Genomic DNA, 23,259 nt, shown 5'->3' with positions numbered 1-23,259 from the left:
CTGGAGCACAGATAGATCACACAAGGTAAGAATTGTGGTCACCTTTTCAAGCTGGTAACAACTGCTGTCCCCCACGGCTCAGTCCTGGGACCCCTCCTGTCTGGTGTATAGTTTCAGAAATACAGTCAAACACACAAGGGCTATGTTTAGCAAAGTTTGTGGATGACTACAAAAAAGACGTCATAATCGATGTTTGGGACAACAGAGACATCCCTAAAAAGGGACTCAGTCAGACAGATGTGGTGTCAAAATTATGGCCTCGAGCTACAGTCATACAAATACCACATAGGTGCCAACACCCTAAATATGGAGGTGATAATAAGTGATCTATGGACACATGTGGATAGTCATCTCTACTTCCCGAAACACATTCACAAAGTGGTCAGACAATCATGCCATGTGTTCCCACAAACTGCCAAGGTCTTTGCATGTTGGTCAAAGGAGGTATCCTCTACTCATCAGTCATCAGACCCGTCAGAGAGTACCACAACACACATGTGATGAATCTGACTAGGCACCTGCAGCAGCTGGAAAGACCACTGAAGTACCTCAACAAGAGGACTACTGGCCTCAAACAGTTGCCCCATGCAACAAGACTGAATTTAACTCAATCTGTACTCTGTTGCATACTGTCTACTCAGGAGATCTCTGCCCAACAGACAGGTCCATGTCATGGCAACACTCAGATCTGCTCTGAGTTACAGCTCAATGACACTAAATATACAGACCCAACTGATATTGCCAACATCCTGGCAGATAGGATCAGTGCTAACTTTACCCCCTCTCACCCATGAAAGAGCACATCTCGATAACGGAAGACTGCAAAGTTGCTGTCATCATGGCTGCCCAGGTAAAAAACACTCTCCAAAGCCAGTATCACAGCATCCATGGGACCAGATAACTTCCCAGGCTGTGTTCTACACAAACTACAGAATGAACAGGCACCACACAAACTACAGAATGAACAGGCATCACACCGATGTACCATGTTCAGTCATAGCCTCACCTCAGGCTTTGTGCCTGCTGAATGGTGCACAGTGACCATTATCCCACTACACAAGGGTGGAGACATCACGGACTCCAGGAACTAGCGCCCCATTAGCCTAATGAGCCTGCTCTGTAAGGCCATGGAATGTATCATCATACAACTTATAAAAAAATACATTAGTAAACTCCAAACTCTGAACCACAACCATGTTGGGTTTGTAAAATGCAGATCATGTCTCCTAAACCTCATAGACAACATTGAAACAGTCACTAGAACCGTAGACAAGGGTAAGGTGGATCGCACAGCCTATGTAGATCTTGCCACAGCTTTCAAAACCATCCCCCACTCTGGAATTATAGATAAACCCACTAAACTAGGTATAAATTGCTATGTCACAAGATGGGTTGCCAACTGGCTCACTGACAGAACACACACTGTGAAAGTAGCAGACTCCAAGTATGACTTTGGACCAGTGACGAGTGCAGTACTACAGTGTTCAGTCCTGGGTCCTATCCTGTTTTGTATCTACATCCCTGAAGTAAACTTTAACATGGAAGGTCTGTGGCTAATGAAGATTCCAGATGACTGCAAACTAGGAGCCATAATTGTAAATACTAAAGATGTGGACATCCTACAAAAGGGCCTCACTGAGACAGATTCCTGGTGTCAAAGCCATGGCCTCAAGCTCAGTACCAATAAGTGCATTGTCATCCCCTTTGGTAAAAACTCTGTAGCCATGAACTACAACATAGGTGGTAGTATACTTAACACTGAAAGTGTGATAAAAGACCTTGGGTCACAGGTGGACAGTGGACACACCTGTGATAATCACATCCCCACAGTAGTCAGGAAATCCTTCTACATGGCACACCTCATCACAAAAGGTGTCTCAAGCAGAATAGAAGAGGACATTGTTCCCCTCTACTAATCACTCACTAGATCCATACAATGCCCCTTTTGCTATGTACCTCACAAGACATCTACAACAACTGGAAAGCCTGCAGAAATACCTCACAAATAGCATTAGCGGCCTGAAATACATGCCATACACAGACCGTCTCAAAATGCTCCAGCTGTACTCTCTCGCATATCGCCTACTCAGAGGTGATCTCTGCCTAACATACAAAGCTATGTCAAACGCAGAGCTGTTGGACATGCTCCACATAAAACACTCACAAACCCACTGATTTTTGGCCCCAAAACCCAGAGTGAAATACAAAAGGAAGGGGTGTATCCATTTACCTTATGGATACCCACACCTTCAGGTTAGTGGCACAGCATGAGGCCTTGTAGACCATGCAAGTGCAACTAACATTGGGCAAAGCTGCTTATCAGATTGTAGCCTACTACAGATCACCTACCTTGTTTCAGGAACCTCACTCAGTATTCCTGAGAACAGTGGAAAATATAAAGGTCCTATCAAACACCATTATATGAGGAGATTGCAACTACCCAAACATTGAGTGGGAGAATTACTTGTGTACAACGTCCTTTGCCCAATGTTTCCTAGAGTTTAAAAACTGAAATGCCCTGGAACAGCTGGTCACCATGCCCACTAGAGGTGACAACATACTGGACCAGATCATCACCAACATGGGGTACCAGTGTTCCACAACAGAGATAAATCCCCCGCTGGTAAAGACATCTTCAAAAGCAAACTGCACACTTCCCAAGACCAAAGTGGAAAGTTCCAAAGCCCCCTTGCTATAGGATAATGCTATACAATCTGCCAAACTATTTACAAGTGCATTCTATGAGAATCTACAGGGATGCATGGATCAAGACATCCCAAATAAAACCAAGATGCACTCCTCCAAAAGTAGGAAACCAATCTGGTGGTCATTACACTTAAATAAGCTATACAACAGAAGGAAGAAACAAACACACGATAGAGCAAACTTCACAAAAGGAAAGGCATCACTGATCATTATTAGGAAGAAACAATGATCGCTCATAAAATAATCCAAGGCCAGTTTCTAAAGACAAATTGCCAAGGAATGTAAGAATAACAAACACAAAGCCTTCATTAGCTATACCAAACATTTAGGTGGCAACTCTCAAATATGCTGTCAGCTACTGCAAAATGGCAAAAAGATACACTGAACCAACTTACATCGCTCACATCCTGGGGGACAAGTTCAGTGCAACCCCCCCCCATCACCCCCAAAAGGGCCTGTGTCCATCCCAGAAGAATACAGAGCACCAGACGTCATGGACATGCAGGTAAAAACAGCCCTTTCCAAAGCTAAGAACAAAGCATCAGTGGGACTCCATGGTGTCCGAGGCTGCGACTTACACCAGCCTCAAAAGGAACTACACCCTCACCTACATTCACTGTCCAGACTCAACCTTACCACAGGCTATGTACCCAAAGAATGGCATACAGCAACATTCATCCAGCTCCAGAAAGAGGGTGCCACAACAGAACCAGGAAACCATTGCCCTATAAGCCTACTCAGCCTGGTCTGCAAAGCTATGGAGCAAATTATCATGGAACCCATAAACAGAAACATTGGGGACCTCCAGACACTGGACTCTACCCAACTTGGCTTTGTTAAATGTAGATCCTGCCTCCTAAACCTAGTTGACTTATTTGAAACAGTTACCAAGGACATAGATGGAGGTGAAAGTAGTCCACACAGCCCACCTGGACCTCACTAAGGCCTTTCAACACCATTCCCCACTCTGGCATCATGGACAAGCTTACCAGCTTGAACATTAACAGCTATGTCACAGGATGGGTGGCCAACTGGCTCACAGATCAAACACACATGTTCAGAGTTGCGGGTGCCATGTCCGACTCTAAACGGACACAAATGGCATCCCACAGGTCTTGGTCCTGGGACTCCACCTGTTCAGTAGATACTGTTCAGAAGTACAGGCAAGCATGGGAGGAGTATGGCTGAACAAGTTTGCAGATGACTGCTATGGTCCATAATCGACTCTATGGCTGACACAGACATCCTCCAGAAGGGTCTTACAGAGACAGATACCTGGTGTCAAAACAATGCCCTCAAGCAGAATGCCAAAGAATGCATAGTCATCCCCTTTGGATAAAACAAAGTACACACAAATTACCACATAGGTGGTAATCCAGTATGTACGGAGAATGTAATTATGGCCCTGGGGACCCAGGTAGATATTAAACTCTCCTTCGATGATCACATTGCCAAAGTGTTTAGAAATTCCATCTATGTAGCCCACCTAATGTCACCTAATGTAACCCACTTTGTCTAGTCTGATGATGTCACCATTCTACAAATATACCTGTGGAAAGAAGAACTCCCAGTAATGTATATAGTGTGTTATGTAAATGCGTACTGCTGTAGTATCATAAAGTAGTTTGGTAGGGGTTTGAATCCTGCACTTGAGAAGCGTGTGTGTGTGTGTGTGTGTGTGTGTGTGTGTGTGTGTGTGTGTGTGTGTGTATGTATGTATGAGAGTGTGTGTGTGTGTGTGTGTGTATTTCCTTGTAGAGGAGCAACCTTTTTGGGGACAACTACACCATCTTAAAAGTGGTATACTTATCTTTGTCAAATCTGATGATGTCACCATCCTACAAATATACCTGTGGAAAGGAGAACTCCCAGTATTGTTTATAGCGCATCGTGTAAATGTGTACTGCTCTAGTATCATAAAGTAGTTAGGTAGGGGTTTGAATCCTGCACTTGACAACTGTATGAGTGTGTGTGTGTGTGTGTGTGTGTGTGTGTGTGTGTGTGTGTGTCTCTTTGTAGAGGAGCAACCTTTTTGGAGACAACTACAGCACCTTAAAAGTGGTATACTTATCTTTGTCAAGTCTGATGATGTCACCATCCTATAAATATACCTGTGGAAAGGAGAACTCCCAGTAATGTGTATAGCGTGTCGTGTAAATGTGTACTGCTCTAGTAGCATAAAGTAGTTAGGTAGGGGTTTGAATCCTGCACGTGGTGAGTGTTTGTGTGCTCTATGTGTGTAACACAGTTGGTCACTGTGTTGTGGATTTTGCTTTTACTACTGTATGACATATCACAATGACAACAGTATGTGCATTGCATGTCAGGTAGCTGTGTGGCAAATACATATATGTACATGTGAACTCAATTATTTCATAGGTGGGAATCCTGCTTTCTCCATGAACACATCTGTTATCTTTGCCAGAGTGTGCTGCCACTTTCCAGACCTTAGGTCACATCTGTATGCTTGTGACAAGCCCAGCCACTGCAGTGATCCCTGGCTTAGGTCATCCATGTCACACACACTCATTACGGTTTCTATTGAATAGTGTGAGTGAGCGTTTATGCCTGAGGTATATTTCAGACCTGTTCAAACGCAGCAAAGTCTGTTAATGATGGCTATTCATTATAGGTGTACAACAACCTTTGTGGATATGAATGCAGACCCCTTATTGCTTATGTGATTCACCGAGGGATTTCAAAATACCTTTGGAAACGTGATTACCAAAAGAGAGATGACATAACACTTGGCTGTATGTACACATCGGTACCTGTTCAATATGTTGGGGGCTACCTATGTGGTACTGTGGGGATACTATGTTTTGTAAAAGTGGATGACTATGCTTTAGTTGGCTTATAGCAGTACAGCATTGATTTGATAACAGGTATCTGTCTGTATGATACCCTTACGGAGGATGTGTGTGTCATCTGGAGAATGCATTACAGGCCACACTATGCATTTCCAGACGTGGACGGACATATCCCTACTGTGTTTGCTTGTACCTAAGAGAGCAATATGCCAAACAGGAGTGGCCCCAGGAATGGGTGCAGGTGAACACCACTGGTTACTGGCATAGTATAGTTCCTGAAGGATATAAATGTTACTGTGTGTCCTACATCTGTGTGTCAGTTGTCAAGACATCATCTAACGATTGTTTATGGTCAGGCTATTGAGGTTATGTATACTACCAGAATGCAAACCAATGACAGATAGTAACAGTATCACCCACAGCACAGTGTCAAACCATGCCATACACACATGTGTACCCAAGTTCCAAAATGTGTGTAGTACTGTGCATACTGGCCACCAATAGAAACTATGGAGTGTTAACACTGTGTAATACAGGGCATGTCACCATGTCCATGTGTCCACTATGCACGTACATGCAGACAGTGCACCTCCACCATGATCACAAATGTACACCTGCAAACCTGTGCTGCACACATCCCATATGTACTGTCCACTCTCTAACACATGCTGCCAATACTACACACATCAGCCAAGTGGCACGTGGGTGGACAACACACTATTGTAAATAACACTGGTGTAAACAATACTACATTGACAATCATAGCTTTAATGCATCATGCCTGTTCAGCTACACCTTCAAGGATATCATTACACTTTACTGCTGACAACATGCTAACATTGCTATATTGCTATAAAGTCATCCTGTGCATCAGCACCATGTTAGCTTGTTCCTGCATCAATGTTACAAATGACAGGAGGTGGCACAGGTTTCATCATATGCACAGGGTGTATTGTTGGTTTGCCAGAGGCCTACATTGAGCCATACAATCGACATGTACTTGTTCATGTGTGTGTGTGTGTGTGTGTGTGTGTGTGTGTGTGTGTGTGTGTGTGTGTGTGTGTGTGAGGGCCAAGAGTACTGGTATGGGCCAATGTTGATGTAATGTGTGCGGGTATGTGTTAGCCCTAGGTGTCTGTTTTATGTGTGTGTGTGTCTGCATGCACACAGTTCCACCATGTGGCTGCCATATACAGTATACAGGGATGTGTGGGACAGCCACAGACTGTACCTGCCAGGCTTTACAGATCACTGTCTCTGGCCATGGATACGGTACCTGTGCCTGGCAGGGGTGCTACTGACAGTATCAGGTACTAAGCCTGACTGGGTGCTATCCTCAGAGGTAGACATATGTACACTGGACCCAGGTCCCTGGTGGGACTGGCCATAGCCATGTGCACGTGGTCTTCTAGGATGGTCTATGGACAGCCCTCCCCCAACATTGCTGGGGCTGGTACTGGCACTACGGGAGCGGCTGTGACTTGAGGGATGTACGCGGCGACTGCCAGCTGCTGATGTTGCTGGCATACATCCATGTTGATGTCTCAACTGACCCGCACTGTCCTGACACATGGACATGACATTGCGGAGGACATCTAATGTCTCACCCCAACATCTATCAGTGACCTCAGTGTAATTATGGATGGCACCTGCTAGGTCATGGATACTATCATTTAAAGTGGTGTTATGTGCCCTCTGTGCCCTTAGTCCCTGTCTGGTGTACCGTTCCATATGTGTCTGTGCCTCCATGACAGCCTGGAACATGCGTGAGGTTGTAAGACCTGCGGCACTTCTGCCAGGGGCATGATGACCAGTAGTGCTCTGACGAGAACCCCTGGACATCTGCCTATGTGGTACCGTTCTAGACCTCTGGGTTGGCTGCTGTGTCCGGATGCATGTGCCATAGATACCACACTGTCCTGGCCATTGCCGACTGTACACTGTCCCTCAGCTAAGGGCATTGGTGATGGCAGATGTATTGGCAGTATGACTGTGTGCATGGATGGGGTGGACACCTGTGTACTGTCGATTGGTGGCCCAACGACAGACCCTGGAAAACATGCCTATGCCTCAACACACCTATCCTCATTATCACTATTTGTGCCAGTGACATCAGGTTCCCTGCTGCAGTGAACCAGCCCAACCTCAGCACCTGTGAGAGGAAGACAGGAAACACACTTTACGACCTGTACATGATGTCAGAACATATGCACACACGAACAAATGCACAAATGCACACATGCACACAAATACACTCCTCACTAAAGCTCTCACACACACACACACACACACACACACACACACACACACACACACACACACACACCACCAGCAATCCAGAACATACTCAATAGCGGTTAATGGTGGGGTACAGTATCACAAGCCAAACAGTCATATCACAAGTGTCAGCATGCAGGACATGTGTTGCTCAACAGCATGCAGTGTGAGTGTAGACAGCCCTTGCTAATAACAGTATACATGGCTTTGATGCATGTGTTTTGTTGTTCAGTGATTGGCCTCACCCTGGAACGCAATGTGTACATGGACACAACATTGCTGTGCAAGTATTACAAGCTCTTCAATGTGCTGTGCACCATCACTCACAGGTATACATTACCATGGCTGGATGTTTATCTGTGTGTCACATAGATATCCAGTACTGATTAGAGCATCTGTGTCTTTAGCAGTTAATTGTGGACACAGGTTTAGCTCATGCATGCTATGTATACACACAGGATGAGTGGTGCGTGTATACCTAATGGAGTACCATTGCTCAACATAGCCATTGTACAGTAGTTATGGTGAGTGTAGAACATATTTTGGACATGCCAGTGCCAGCCATGACATGGCATGCTACAACACAACTGCAATATTAAACATCACACATACCCAATGTGTGTCATGTGACCTATACACTCAATAGCATTACAAGACATATATGTGTCACTTTGTGCAAATGGTGATTGCTGTGCATATTGTGTATTGGTGCATATGTTTGCACACACACAACATTGAGGTGTATAGCAATGAATGCTATGTGTAGTACTGTGGTTACTGTAACTGGATGGGGTGTAGTACCATGAGCCATCATCATGCAGCAGCATGTGGTCACTCAAGGCTACTGATGTCTGCCAGACTGGCACATATCATGCTGCACCTGAACCGCAGTACCATGGCTACATTCACCATTTCACAGCCAGTTGTTACATGGGTTTGTAAGGTGCCCAATAGGGAGCATTGCCTAACATGAATGTGTTGTGTGTTTAAGAGTGTCGCACCGCCCCATGATAGGCCTCTACCCCTCAGGTATATTATGTGTGCTGTGTGGATGACAGCGGGTGTCTGAATATACCATGTGTAGCATATTAACATGTACTGCGTATGACGAAGTTGTGTATGTTGTGTGCATGTGTATCGACTCTGCCTATCCAACGTCCACTACAGTGTAGCCACAATTGTTTGGGATGCTGTGTGTATTGCATGCATTTGAGGCAGCTACTCACATTACTGAGATGTGCATAGTCTCACAGCAAGCATGCATTATGCGTAGGTGTGTTACATGTGTACAATGCCCTCACCTCACCTATGATATGCACATATTATTTGCAATATTAAATGTAGAACACACTCATCAGCATGGGTCTGCTGCCTTGCTGGCACACCAGAGGGACCTACAAGGATATGAGACAGTTTGTCAGTGGCAACTGTGGCATTGCTACTGTGGGTTTGCAATCTTACAGTAGTACAACTGTTGACAGTCACAGGCCTACAGATCATGTTCCACATTATCAGTATTGCACAACACCAGGTTCCACATCTTCTAACTACACAGTACACATCTCACATATGCATGATCTACTAATAGAGATAACAGTAGTCTACAGATATGCCATGTTACCTGCACGCTCCATGTGAACTTGCTGGGGGGCTCCGGCCTCCATGATGATACATGTCTGCTGCTGTTGTTGGCCAGGAGCTGCCAGGCTCAGGAGCAGCTCCTCCACTCTGGTGAGGGGAGATGGGTGGTAACCCCACCACCTGTGGCAAGCTGTTGCCTATGGACATCAGATGCATGCTGCCAGACATGTCTAAGCAAATCACTGCAGTGATGGCGTACCTGCTCATATGTCCGGTTATGCATGCCTGTGTAATTTACTTTACAGACAACATCTTGCCACAGTGCAGTCCGCTCATGCTGGTCCTGGCTGGTTCTTGAGAATAGCAGGGTGTAGTTTTGCACAAGACTGGATGTTAGGATTTCATCCTCTGCTGGACTATAGGATGGATTGCAATGGTGGGCCATGACCCTGGAAGACAATGAAACTATATGTGTGAGCAAGTCATGTGGCACACTTAACATTCTACAGTACAGATATCACTGAACTGCCATAAATAGCAACCTATTGTCTGTCAGAGGATACACACTTACAATACCACATATCAGTGCTCAACCCACAACTGCCTGACAGTGCCTGGCACGCTCTATATATTAAACCATTTTCTGCACAGCAACAAAGAGAAACCGCTATGTAAGACTAAACAACAGTACATGGCACACTGTATGCGACACAATGAACCACCTAGCCACAGGAGGTATATATCAAGCTAATGCATAAAGAAATATGTCATCCATTGCAATGACTGTAAAGTCCAGTTACAGTATTACCAGTATACCACACTAGTTATTGATGGCAAACCCCTTCCTAAAATATGTGCACATTCATGAATATAGGTGGCATACTGCTGTACTAAACTATACATGTTGCTAGTTAAGCACTTATATCCTGTAACACACATATGACCGAGGGCATGTTACAGGCATACCCACACACACATCAGACATACATACGGGACACAGAGGTATGGCAACCCAGATGAGCTTTACGTGTGTACCATACAGTACTGTGTGTCAGTACTTACAAACCCTTATGCCTGAGGTATGTAATCTGTGAGGACTACAGGGAACACACAAAACAGTGTTTCCAAGCAATGTGGACATACACCATATTGTGCTGTTTAGGCCTACAGCTTCAGGTAGTACTACAGTTCATACAGGATTTGGATTCACCAGCAGTACCAATCAACGAGCATACATGTACTGCTTTAGCCTCCAATGGCACACCCCAGTTAACACCAAGGGACTACGTCAGACTGTATGCCATACTGCTTTTTCTGGCTAGCAATGGCATACACATCTTTTGCTGGGATCAGAGCTAGGGCACATAATACCATAACAGAAACAGTTTCCCACTAAGCTATCCCACATATACACAGCTGTGACACATTCACCAACACATTCACCATCACACTCAGTCAACCTCACATAGCAATTATTGTAACAAGTAAATGTGGGTGTGTATTGGTTCATAATAGGCTATTGGCCCTAGGGCCTATAGGAGCCTAGCCAGACAGTACCCTGGACTTTGACACCCAAGTAATTTCATTTCATGTGGCCCTGTCAAGCAGAGCCACAGAGGTGAGTCCCGGGGTGTATTTCCTATCTCCCATCCAATCATCAAGACTATTCATGATGAGTGCTACTGAGGAGCTTTCTTTGCTATTGATAGGTAGTTTGTTCCAGAGTATGGGATGTCTCTGAGATAGGAATCTATCCCTCCAGCATGTTCTGTTTATTGAGGTGACAAGGTTTAGGTCCCTAGAGCGTGTAGCTCGTAGGGATTGTGATCTGTTTACGTGGAGCATGTCCAACAGCTCTGGGTTTGACATAGCTTTGTATGTTAGGCAGAGATCACCTCTGGGTTGGCGGTATGTGACACAGTCTAGCTGTAGTTTTGTGAGACTGTCTGCATAGGGTGTCTGTTTGAGGCCAGTAATACTCTTTGTGAGGTATGTCTGTGGCCTTTCCAGTTGCTGTAGATGCCTTATGAGGTTCATACCAGAAGGGGCATTGTACTCTATAATAGGTTTTGTGAGTGATGAGTAGAGGGGAACACTGACCTCTTTTTCCCTGGATGACACACCTTTTGTGATGAGGTGTGCCACATAGACAGATTACATGACTAGTGTGGCACTGTGATTATCAAAGGGGAGACTACTGTCCTCCTGTGTCCCATGTTCTCTTATCACACTTTCGATGTTATGTCAACTACCACCTATGTGGTAGTTCATGGGTACAGAGTTTTTAGCAAAAGGGATGCCAATGTATTTTCAACATTGAGCTTGAGGCCTGAGGCCATGGCTTTGTCACCAGGCATCTGTCGCAGTGGATATGACTCTGTCTCTCTCTATACGTATAGATCTATCTCTATACGTATAGATCTATAGAAACATCCATTGGTGTACATATAGATATACATATAGGCACATATACAGTCCACCTTTTATGGTGTGAATATCAATTATGCGAAGGATGTGAGGTATACAGTTATGTGATATTGCACAGTCTTGTGCGAAATGCATTGAAGGTGTTCTCAGCCCATGTGGCTTTAGCAGGCCTCACTGGCTGCAACACTGCAAACCTAACAAATCACACCCACAGTGTTTAACCACCACATGTCATATTACCAGCACTGTATGCTGTCTTGTTTGCCACACACTACTACCTACATACAAATATGCACATAACAACCTTCACCAACATATATATGACCTCCCTTCACAAACAGTTGCAGTATGTCCCTTGCTTTATGCACCTGCACAGATGCTAATATATCTGACAGATATATCTCTCCGTATGTGTTTGCCATACACACACAAGGTCCACACTGTTGTAAGTCCCTGGACCTCACGGCTGACCTGTTGGGCCTTGCTGCAACATGAACAGGTGTCACATGTGAGAACACAGTGATATTAGAGGGTGTATATATAGCTGCAAATGCTAGATTAGCATACTAGCTTGGTACAGCAGTTGCTAATGTTAAGCTACACGTTAATATGACTATCATGCATGTGTTACTCTGTCACATCCATGTTTATATAGCTGTATGCGCTACTCCCCCAAACAGCCATTGTCCACACTACTGTACAGAACACAGATAACATGGTTCAGATGTGACATTTAATGCTGTGCTACGTATGTCACGGTTATGTCCCACTGCACACAGCTGCACACTGATTTGTCCATGGCAGTAGTTATGCAGGGCATCTGTGCATAGATACGTACAGCTGCCATATATGGATGTTTCAAAGTATGTAGAGTACTCTTCAAATACATCTACTACATGCCAGTAAATACATATCTGTTACATACCTTTCCTTTGTATGTGTTGGTAGTATTACGTTCCATGTGTTCTTTTTTTTTTTTTTCGGTTGATGTAGGTTGGTGTGTGTCCCTCTTTGTCTCTGTCTCTCTCTCTCTCTCAATCTCTGCAATGGAATGATTGCATGTGTGGCCAGCAAGTACAGCCTGCTTTTATAGATATCTGCACATGTGCATGTGATGGCCTCTGCACCAGTTAGTGGCCACCATTTGGTAATTGCATGCAGCCTGCTGTGTGGTAATTGCAGTACTCACTGTCATAGCAACCCAGTGGTATAAATTGCTATGTCAGGTAGGCATAGCCCTTTCAGCTTTCCAAAGTGGGGCCCATGCTTGTTTACTGTGGACACCGTTGTGTAAGTCAGAAGGTTGGTATAGTTCTTATATCTGAAGCTAGGGGTGTAGCCAGTAATTTAAATGTTGCACTCAGACCTGAATGTTGCCACTTCCACTACACAGTTGTCAGTGTAGAATTGTACTCACCCCTACAAATGCTAACACAAGATACATGGGAGTATGTATTTTATTTTCTACTTATACAATTAACTGCCATACAAAAGTAGATATTGAGATGTATTCATTTGGCATATGAACTGTTTGTGAACTGCTATACTGTGAATATTAATGTACTCACTTCTGCACAGTTTGTGCTTTTTTATTGTTGACATTAGCACAGGATGCTCAAGAAAACTGGACAATTCCAGTACTGAGTATGCCTACCTACATCCTTGGTAGACCCTGAACACACAGGTATATTGTACATTTGGGTGGGGATGCAGACATACAGACAGCATTAAGTATTAGTGTGTGAATGTTATCTTGCTGGACTTAAATGGTTGCTGTGTACCTGTTAGTTTAGCAAGGCAAGTAGTCTGTCTGCATAGCTCCCAACTGTGGACCTATCCAGATGGTAGCCAGACGTTAGGTTGTTATTCTCTGTGCAATGCACAGGTCTTTTCAGCATGGTACAGTGGCATTGTTACAGTCGTTTGCTACCAGTACATGGCTACATCCTTTGGTATTTCAGTGTTGTACTCCTACATAAGGGTATGCTTGCGGAACTCCTTCCAAAGCTATTTGCACAGTCTGTAACAGCAGAAAAGCTGATATGCCTTTGTGTTTCTGTCTCGGCCAGGCCTCTGAAACACTCGGGTACATATTTGAACAGAGTGAGGTAAAGGTAGGTAAAAGTGAGGTACACCTTCAAAATATTAGCGACAGTAAGTGGAGACTTCAGGAGAACCAGTGCATATGAATTACTACACCTTTTCTGAAGTACAAGCGTTGTCTAACTCCTACATTTTGTCATTATTCATTAGATGTAATACCCCAGCTTTCTGCCTAATGTCAGTACTTTTCAGGGGATTCAGAGGGACACAGCTAACATACGTTTCAAAATCAGGGACATCCCTGATATGTAGTCACAGTTGGGATGTATGTCCTCTGCCCTAGGCAGATATGCCAGTGTTTGTCCTGCTATGATACTGTGTGGGGGTTGTAAAGTGCTGCTGTAACATCATTTACTGCTAGAATGGCTGTTTCTCTTACCACAGTCATGTAATGCAATTCCTCAACAACTGCTGGTAAAGTTCCACAGAACAGGTTTTGTGTTATGACATTCCTATTTTTCCTTTACATTCACTCATTCTGATGCATGATATATTTATTTCAGCAACAACCTGCTGTATATCTACTGTGGCTTAGTGGCACTTCATGCAGTCTAGTGTGTCCAAGGTCTGGAGTTCGAGGCTGACAGAGGTGTTTTATTTTGCTGCTGAGCAGAACAAGGGCCCTCACATGCAGGGTAACTAAGGCACTTGTAAGCGGGCTTGTGCAAAGCTTAGCAATGCTTGGCTAACTGCACACAAGCGCACACTCGTGCAAACCTGCTAATGACTGCTTAAAAGTGCGTACTCCCGCTAACCCTCCCGCTCATTTCTTTGAAAGTAAAGAAAATGGGGGGATAGGACAGCGTGAAAAAGGGGCACAAAGAGGGAAAGACAGTAGGGAAAACAGCTCGGGATGTGCAGGACAGGTGTACGGAAGGACCATAGCTGCCCATTTCTTTTACAGCAACAGCTGTGCATATACAATAATTTTGGAGGGAAATATGAAACCTTCCACCCCTGAGAGAGGGGGGTGAGGACAATAAAGTATGTTGTACTGCCAATTAAATTACATTTTATATGTCCAGCGGACATGTGTGCAAAATGGGCAGCTATGTATGGGGTGTAATTTATTTTGGAGCAGATTGCCCTTTTTGTTTCTTTTTCCAGGTGAGAGTGGAATGTGGGGTAGGGGATGTAGGTATATTTGGGGAGGTAGGTTGGGGAGGTAAACAGACAGGACAAACAAGATGCATACAGAGGTGGAATATGACACATGTGGGGGGTAAACAACATTGACGGGGAAGGATGTTTGGAAACCACAAGCCCATGAGCCCACAGATGGCGACAGTGGAACTGAGATCCCCACCCATGGGCAGTCACCACTGCACCTTCACAGACCAGAGGGTGGCTGTGCTGGGGGCTGCGTAGGGGGGACAGGCTCACCCGCGAGTCACGCCACTCGTGCCTCAAGCTGGCATAGAGGATGAGTGACAGAAAGCTGGATCGCCCTACGCACCACAACCCGGACCGTTCGGAGGGTGAGAGGAGGCCCTCCTCCACCCACACTTGCATGGTGGGATGAGCCCCATCCCCTGCAGTGCTTCCACCCGAAGGTGGCAGGCCCAATGGAGGAGGAAGTCCCAGGCTGGGCACCAGACCTGCTGCTGCCAGGTGCCATCGCCAGCTGAGGTGGGACACGTGGGTCTGCTGGGACTGGCCTTCCCGTACGTTCTATGTTTAGGGGGATTTAATGACAATATGGGTTGGTAACAGCCAACAGCATTCCAAATTAGTTGTAACAGCATGCAGTAGTATTCCCATTAACCCAATACACCAGATTTCCAACAGTAGAACAGCAAGCATAACACATGCATATATAGAACAACAGTGGACATTCCAACAGCATGCAGGATTAATTGGTGGCAACAGGCCACCAAGATTGTGGTATTTGAACAGGGCACATGCATCAAAGTAAATGCAGATATTTATAAACCAATAGGACATATGTCCCAACAAATGTTTTGAGATTAGACATACCCATTGAGGTGTGGAATTGCATTGTTTATGCACATACAGTAGGGTGTAAAAAGATACCTCCATTAACAACTTATATATACTTATAGTGTACACTACATTCCTATTGACTGCAGGTATATATCCCCTACATGTATTATTACACTAGGCAATGTCTGTTAAATTGTGAAATGGGTTTTGCTAGTTCTTTATATACCTGACCTGTATCTGACATAAAAACTGTCCAGGATGCAGATGTTACTGCTACGTATTTATATATTACATTTATATTTATATATCTACATATCTAGGTGTGTTCAGGTGACATTATCAGTTATATTTTAACAGCCCCCTACATGTCTAGCAGCACACTGACATTTCTGGGGAACACAATAACTAGCTACTCATGTGCCAGATTAACCTGTACATGCCGGCCATGAACCAATAGTTGTGGACTGTATATATGCTTAACAGCTACTGGCACTCCCTTCATCCACTTTATATGGGCCTACCCAAGTGTGGGTTGACAGCGCTTAATGCAACAGTAGTATTTCTATAATGCAAGAGTACAACAACATATCAAAGAAAGTGACACGGACACACTCCAGGTATTATACCTTTATTAATTACATAACACACTTTTCTAGAGGCTCTCTCATTTATTTGATATAACAGTCAATGCAGAAGACTTATTCAAGATGTATTACACCTTTATTATTGGGTTACAACACTCTTTTTCAGGCTCTCTCACTTATTTTATATAACAATACATGCAGAATAATTACTAACCTGCCTGGTGGTGCAGCCTTAGCAGCCTATCTGCATAGGCCTGCTGATTCGCAGCATGGGCACCTGCAGCTGTGAAGTAAATAAAGTGATATTGAGACATACCTATCCATAATATAGACTACCATAGCAATTCTTACATACTTCATTCCATGGCTACCTACTCAGTAGTGGGGCATTTTCCATCCCATGGGCCTCCTGTATCCACTGGTTCAGTCTGTCCTCCTTGCATCTCTTCAGGTCTGAGTAGTGGTGTCTGACCTGCTCACATGTGCGAGGGACGCCTGTGGCACTGATGAGATCATGAGCTAGACAGTTCCAGGCTTCCTCTTTGTATTGGGTGCCTTGGAACTGGCCCTGCAGGAGTCTCTCCTCATGATTATGGACGAGGAGCCAAACCATTACTTTTGACTCATTGCCCCAACATTGCGCTTGAAATCGAGAGCCCTCTCCAACACCGGTCGTGCTGACTGCAGATGGGAGCTACAACCAGTTATGGCAAGTATTCCCACCTATGGAGCTTAAATATGCCTCATTTCCCACACTTATCTGTGATTGGCCGGTTTTGAAGAAAATCAGCTGAAAGCACACCTGCTTAGCAATGGGTAAACTTCTATTGATATGTATGTGTGTGTTGAAAGTGCATGCACATGAAAAGCTGTCATGGCTTAGTGGTTCAGTACTGTGATTATGGTGCACAGTATCCTGGGTTCGAGGCCTGTCATTGCCTTTTATTTTACTACTGGCCAGACCAGCTAGGAGATGTGTCTGTGTTTAGCCGACTTTGCTCAACTTTGCCCAACGTTGCTCTATGTTGCTCAACATTGCGCTAGTTAGCGTGGTTCGCAGCTATGCACAAACATGTTCTGTTTGTGCTAGTTGGTGCGATGCGCAGCTCCACGCAAAGCTATTGCTCTAGTTAAAGCAGTGCTAAGCTATGAGCAATTATACTGAAATGTGCTTAATACTGGTAAACTTTGCCTAACAGTGCTTCACATTGCTTAAGATACGTTACTTATGCATTCATCAGTATGCATAACCATTTCACTTTCTTTATATATATATATATATATATATATATATATATATATATATATATATATATATATATATATAAATGTGTTCATTACTACATAGGCCATTTCAATGCTTTTTACTAATATTTCAATGATAAATGTCAGGAATTCTTTTCATATACAGATTTCCAACAGAAAATAAAAAGGGGAGTGGTGGGACTCGATCCGGGAATGCCTCCTTTTTGTGCGAAGGTTCTACCACTACTCTATTGCTATTTTGCTTAATTTGCATATAAGTTTCTTATTATCCTCTTCGATGTCTTGACTGCTAACTGTAGCTAAGCAATGGGGAAACCCACGCAAACACGCGCAAATATGGGCAGCTATATCGAGAATAATAGAAAAAAATAAAAGTTTTACATTTTATAATTGTACTGGGGTTTAGAATGTGAGGGAGTGTAGTGTTGGGTATGTACACATTTGAGCAGACTCGCACATGTCTGTTGACATTTCCCAATTGAGTGACTTGCAGGGGCTTGGATTTTTGGACTTCTCAGCAGTCCGACACACCCCCTGCACTCGTGAATGCTCCGTGTTAGCCTTTGAGTTGAGGCAGCGCACCCTCATTAATATGCATGGCGCACTGCCATCTTACTCAGACTGGTGTTTCCGTGTTAAGACTACTTTAGTCTTACACAGAGGATTTGTAAATCCTGGGGCAGGTGTAAAGAATGTAAATGTAGTTTCTGTTAGCCTGGGAACACCAGAGAAGTGTGAAGAATGATGTCATGTGAAGCAGCTCTGTGTTATCAATTTAGAGAGAGAGAATCAGAGAGCTCAGGGGATTTTGTCTTGAGAACATCCAACATCACCAGCACTGCTTTGCTCTTTATGTAAGTTATTTAGAACTGTGTTTTCTCTTAGATATAGCTAGGAAATAGGAAGATTAGACTAGTTTGTTTTTCTGTGATGTCAGAACTTTTGCTACTATATTATTTTAAGCATTTTTCTGTGATCTCTAAACTCTTGACTAGCATTGTGCAGCAAGAGGTATTGTCTAGTGTTTTTATTTATTATTAAATATTTTAAGCCTTTCAACTGTGGATGTTTTATGTAGAGTTAATTTAAGCTCTAGAGCACATTGCACGTATATAGTGATACTGTACCAAGTCACTCTAATAAGCCTTGACTGTTCAGTCACACTTACCATTTGGATAATAATGCTGCACAGTAATAGTTGGGCACCCTTCATCAGGGCCTTTGAGTAGCTGATAAATATTATCTGGGTGGTGGCACTAATTTCTACCGTATAGTCTGGGTAAAAGGGGCACAACTGGAGAACCTGTGCCAGCCTTCCCCAGGAGTGACTGTGTGGTTGTATTTAACTTTATCTCAAAATGTGTGTGTGTCAGCTACTTGGTCAGGGACACAAAGCACTGGTTGGATAGAGAGGGTGGTGGAGGTTTTAGCTTGCCCACTAGGCTGAGATCTGGACCCTATAGCTGTGCCAGTGGGGAGTCTGATTAAGGACCTGGAGAGAAAGGGAGAAACCAACCCCAGACTGACTGTGATCTCTGTGTGCTCTTAAGGGAAATTGTATCTTACTGAGTGTGTATTTATTATCCTTCCCTATATGGATGCCCCTCACTAGTGTTAGTGGTGAGGATTGGGGCTCCTTGATTGCTGGGCCAGTGCACGGGCATCACAGCCTGCACAAAATATTTTTTCAGTGTGGATAATATATGGACTGACATCTTTGGGTTTCACTTTGCATCACTGAGCTTGCAGCCAGTACTACTGCTAAAGGACAAGGACACTTCACATGCTATTGTATTTTAGGCTTTTTAATGCCATTATGTCTTGATATGTATGGCTTTCTGACCCATGAGCAACTTTTTTAAACTTTCTCTGCCCTGCTGTCCTGTTGAGTTACTCAAGTTATATTAGCAAAAACACTCACACTGCTGTTTAAACCTTCCCTTACCTCCACTGCCACTTATTGTTTTTCTTCGACTAATACCTGCATTTGTAGGAGGTTCCAACTTGCTCCATTCATCATCGCTATGCTCAGGTGCACTATGGTATACTACCCTATCCCCAATCCTCATCCACCTCCTCCTTATTTAAATTTTTACTGCACATATCCCTTTCATTTCCTCATTTCTGTCCCCTCCTAACCAATCCCTGCTACTTCCTCATTATCCAATAGCATTCACCCAAGTGTTTCACACTTATTTATCTCTACTGCTCATTGTTTAATTTACTCTTCTCTGTTGTTATAACATTACAATATCTACTTTTTATTCTCCTTTTCCCCATATACAATATTCATATCTTCCTCCTCAGGAAGCCCTTCTTCAATATCACCTTTCCTTTCAGAATACTGACCCAAAACATAATATTCTCAAACCTTTTATTATACCCATCACCCACTTAATTATTCTCTTCCTTATACTTCCTCTAATTTACATTTTCACCCATCTACATTATGGTTTATTCTACATTTCTCTGACTACACTCCATTAAAATCTTACCTTTCTCCATCTGCATAATAAGGGACCACCCTTCCTGGACTCTCCAGCAAACCAGTACCAGTCTCATCTATTTTCCCCTTTTCATTCAACTATAATCTCCCCTAAACTACTCCATAGTCATATTAATCTATGTTATACTTGTGCATCTTTACACCTCTACTATAGATTCTCTGTCATCTTACTGGCTACCATGGTACTCTCACACTTTATTCACACGCACAGACTATGAGCCACTCTACCTATTCTCAAGCTAAACCTTTCTTCATACCTATTTCGTGAAATTTGTTTAATGTCCAATCTGTTCACCTTCTCAAATAAAAAAACATCTAATCATTTAGTTCAGTTTCACATAATCTAGAATAAATTTGTAAACTTTATTAAAAACTAACTAATCTGAATCAACCCTTCTTAAAATCACTCTTTGTGGTGATATTCATCCCAACCCTAGCCCTTCAGCCTCATCCATTCCACACTCCTCTGTCCTAACTCCTGTACAACACCCAGAAAGCTTTTCCTTACCTCCATTAACATTTGTAGTATTCTAAACAAATTTACAGACCTACAGGCATGGTTTCTTCAATACTCATAAGATATTACTGTATTTACTGAAACATGACTAAAACCACATATAAAAGATTCTGAAATTCTATCCCCTGGCTACAATATAATTCAGAGTGATAGACTACATAAAATGGAGAAGAATTACAATTGTAAACAATAACTGTCTTTTTCACCCCTCAAAACTAACATACCAACCTTTCAAAATGCAGAACATCTTATCATTCTTCTCTATGCTAACAAACATAAGAAGCTGTGTATAGTTACCATCTACATGCCATCAGGTAATACTATTAACTTATTAGAATATATAATTTGCTGGATAACTATAAACGTTACTATTGAAACCATTATCTTGGGTGACGTTAACATTGACTGGTTATCTGTGACATCTGTCACCCCAACTACAAGTCTTAACTTGTATGGGTTCAAACAGCTAAACTCTTCTCCTACTTGAACTCAATAAATTGAATAATAAAAATTATATCCTTAACTGGATACTAATCTCTGACCCTTTCAGGTATACTAGCTCAGGTGTACTACTCGATTCCCTTAGTGACCATCACCTTATATTCACCAAGAGAGAAATCAGCCACCAGCTAAACAAAAGTCAAATATAAAACAATCTGAAATATTTCTAACTTTCATCCTGATACTCTCAGTAATTTACTAAAATCCTTTAACTGGTCTCCTCTCAAAACCCTACCCTTTGATAAAGCCATTAAATTCAACAATATATTCATGAATACTTTAAATACCCTTCCCCTACCAGAAATAAAAGAGTAAAAACTTCTCAGACCCACTGACTGATTCATACAACTAGAATTCTCATGCACAAATGTGACAAAGTATGGAAACACTGACACAAATATAAAACCTCTCAAGCTTTATATCTATAGAAAGAGTTGCATAAACTCACTAAGAGGCAAATTTATCTAGACAAAAAAAATTACACAGACTCAAAAAATAATCCCCCCTCAAAAAAAATCCAAAGAAATTCTAGAGTTTAATTAAACAAAATCTTCAATCTTGCTGTCTTTCCTCACCAAAGCCCTATCTGAATGTATCCCCCTCAGAAATGGCTACTAAATTTAGTACTTTCTTCATCAACACCATAGCCTCTCATCATCAGTTCTCTCCAACCATATAATCAACCACAAAACTTTACTAGCTTTGACACCCCTGCCCTTAATCTCCAACTTGTCTCCACATCATATATTAGACAGCTACTAACAAAACTGAAACTCTGTTCTCCTTCTGCTGACTATATCCCTGCTCGGTACCTTAAGCTTGCTGCAGAACCTATTGTATACTCAGCCTCAATTCTCATCAACAGATCTCAACACTCCCATGGTCCTGCCCCTTTAAAAAAGTCTTTAGTTTTCCTCCCCAAAAAGGTGGTAACTATTCTGAAATTTTTAACTCTAGATCATTTGCCATCCTACCTCCCCTTTCTAAGATACTGGAAAAATTTATTCATAACCAACTCCTTCAGTACCTCTTACAAAATTATCTTCTAACCCCAACACGGCATGGTTTCCAACCAGACCATAGCATCAATATACCATTAATAAAGCTAGACGTCAAGGAAAGTTTCTCTCTCCTGTTTTTCTAGATCTCTCAAAAGCTTTTGATACAGTGTCATACGAGAAACATCTGACTCAAATGCCCTCTCTAGGCTTTTGCAAAATGCAAACCAAGTTTAACTACTTGTCCGAAAGATTTCAATCTGTCAAATCTCTCTTCTCTCTCTTTCCTTTTCTCCTAGTAAAAACAGGTGTCCTCTCAAGGATCTGTTCTTGATCTACTGCTCTTTAACATTTCCATTAAAAACCTATATGCCTCCTCTCAGCAAGCTTGCCTTATTTACTATGCAGATAACTCAACTCACATCTGTTCACCTGACAACCCAAAATAAACACAATCCATGACATAAAATGCCTTCAACTCAGTCTAACTGTGGCTACATCAAAACCATTTGCCTAATCTAGAAAAAACTAAACTAGTACTATTTTCCTAATTCCTGTGCCAATTCTAAAAGTAACTTCATACTTTACTTCTCTAAACAATACACCTATTAAAGTTGTTTCCCATACCAAATTGCTTGGATCTTCACATACAAAACAGTACAAAAAAATACTAAAAGCTTGGTCTGTTATGTAGAGAAAAACAGTTTTTTGCTCCTAGTTGAATCACTATAGATAACTCTTCTCTTTTACCCTCTCTTTGCTATGACTCCTGTTTTGACTAACACCCTAACACATGTTAACACATCTGTTGCCTTTGATTTTGTCAGTAATGGTAAAGTGGAAATTAGCTCTGGGATGTTTAATTGTATGTTTATATAGGGCATTGGTAAGACACTTATGTCTTAAATCACTTAGATGTTCAGCTATTCTGAACTTTACTGACCTAGAGGTTTGCCCTACATAAAAAGCAGAGCAACCACATGTAACCAGATAAATAACTCAGTCAGTTTGACAATTCCCAAAAAAAATAAATAGTGTA

Source organism: Protopterus annectens, chromosome 1.part1 (genome assembly GCF_019279795.1).
Source record: "Protopterus annectens isolate FY-2018-M chromosome 1.part1, PAN1.0, whole genome shotgun sequence".
Taxonomy (NCBI): Eukaryota; Metazoa; Chordata; order Ceratodontiformes; family Protopteridae; genus Protopterus; species Protopterus annectens.
This window is presented reverse-complemented; position numbering follows the sequence as displayed.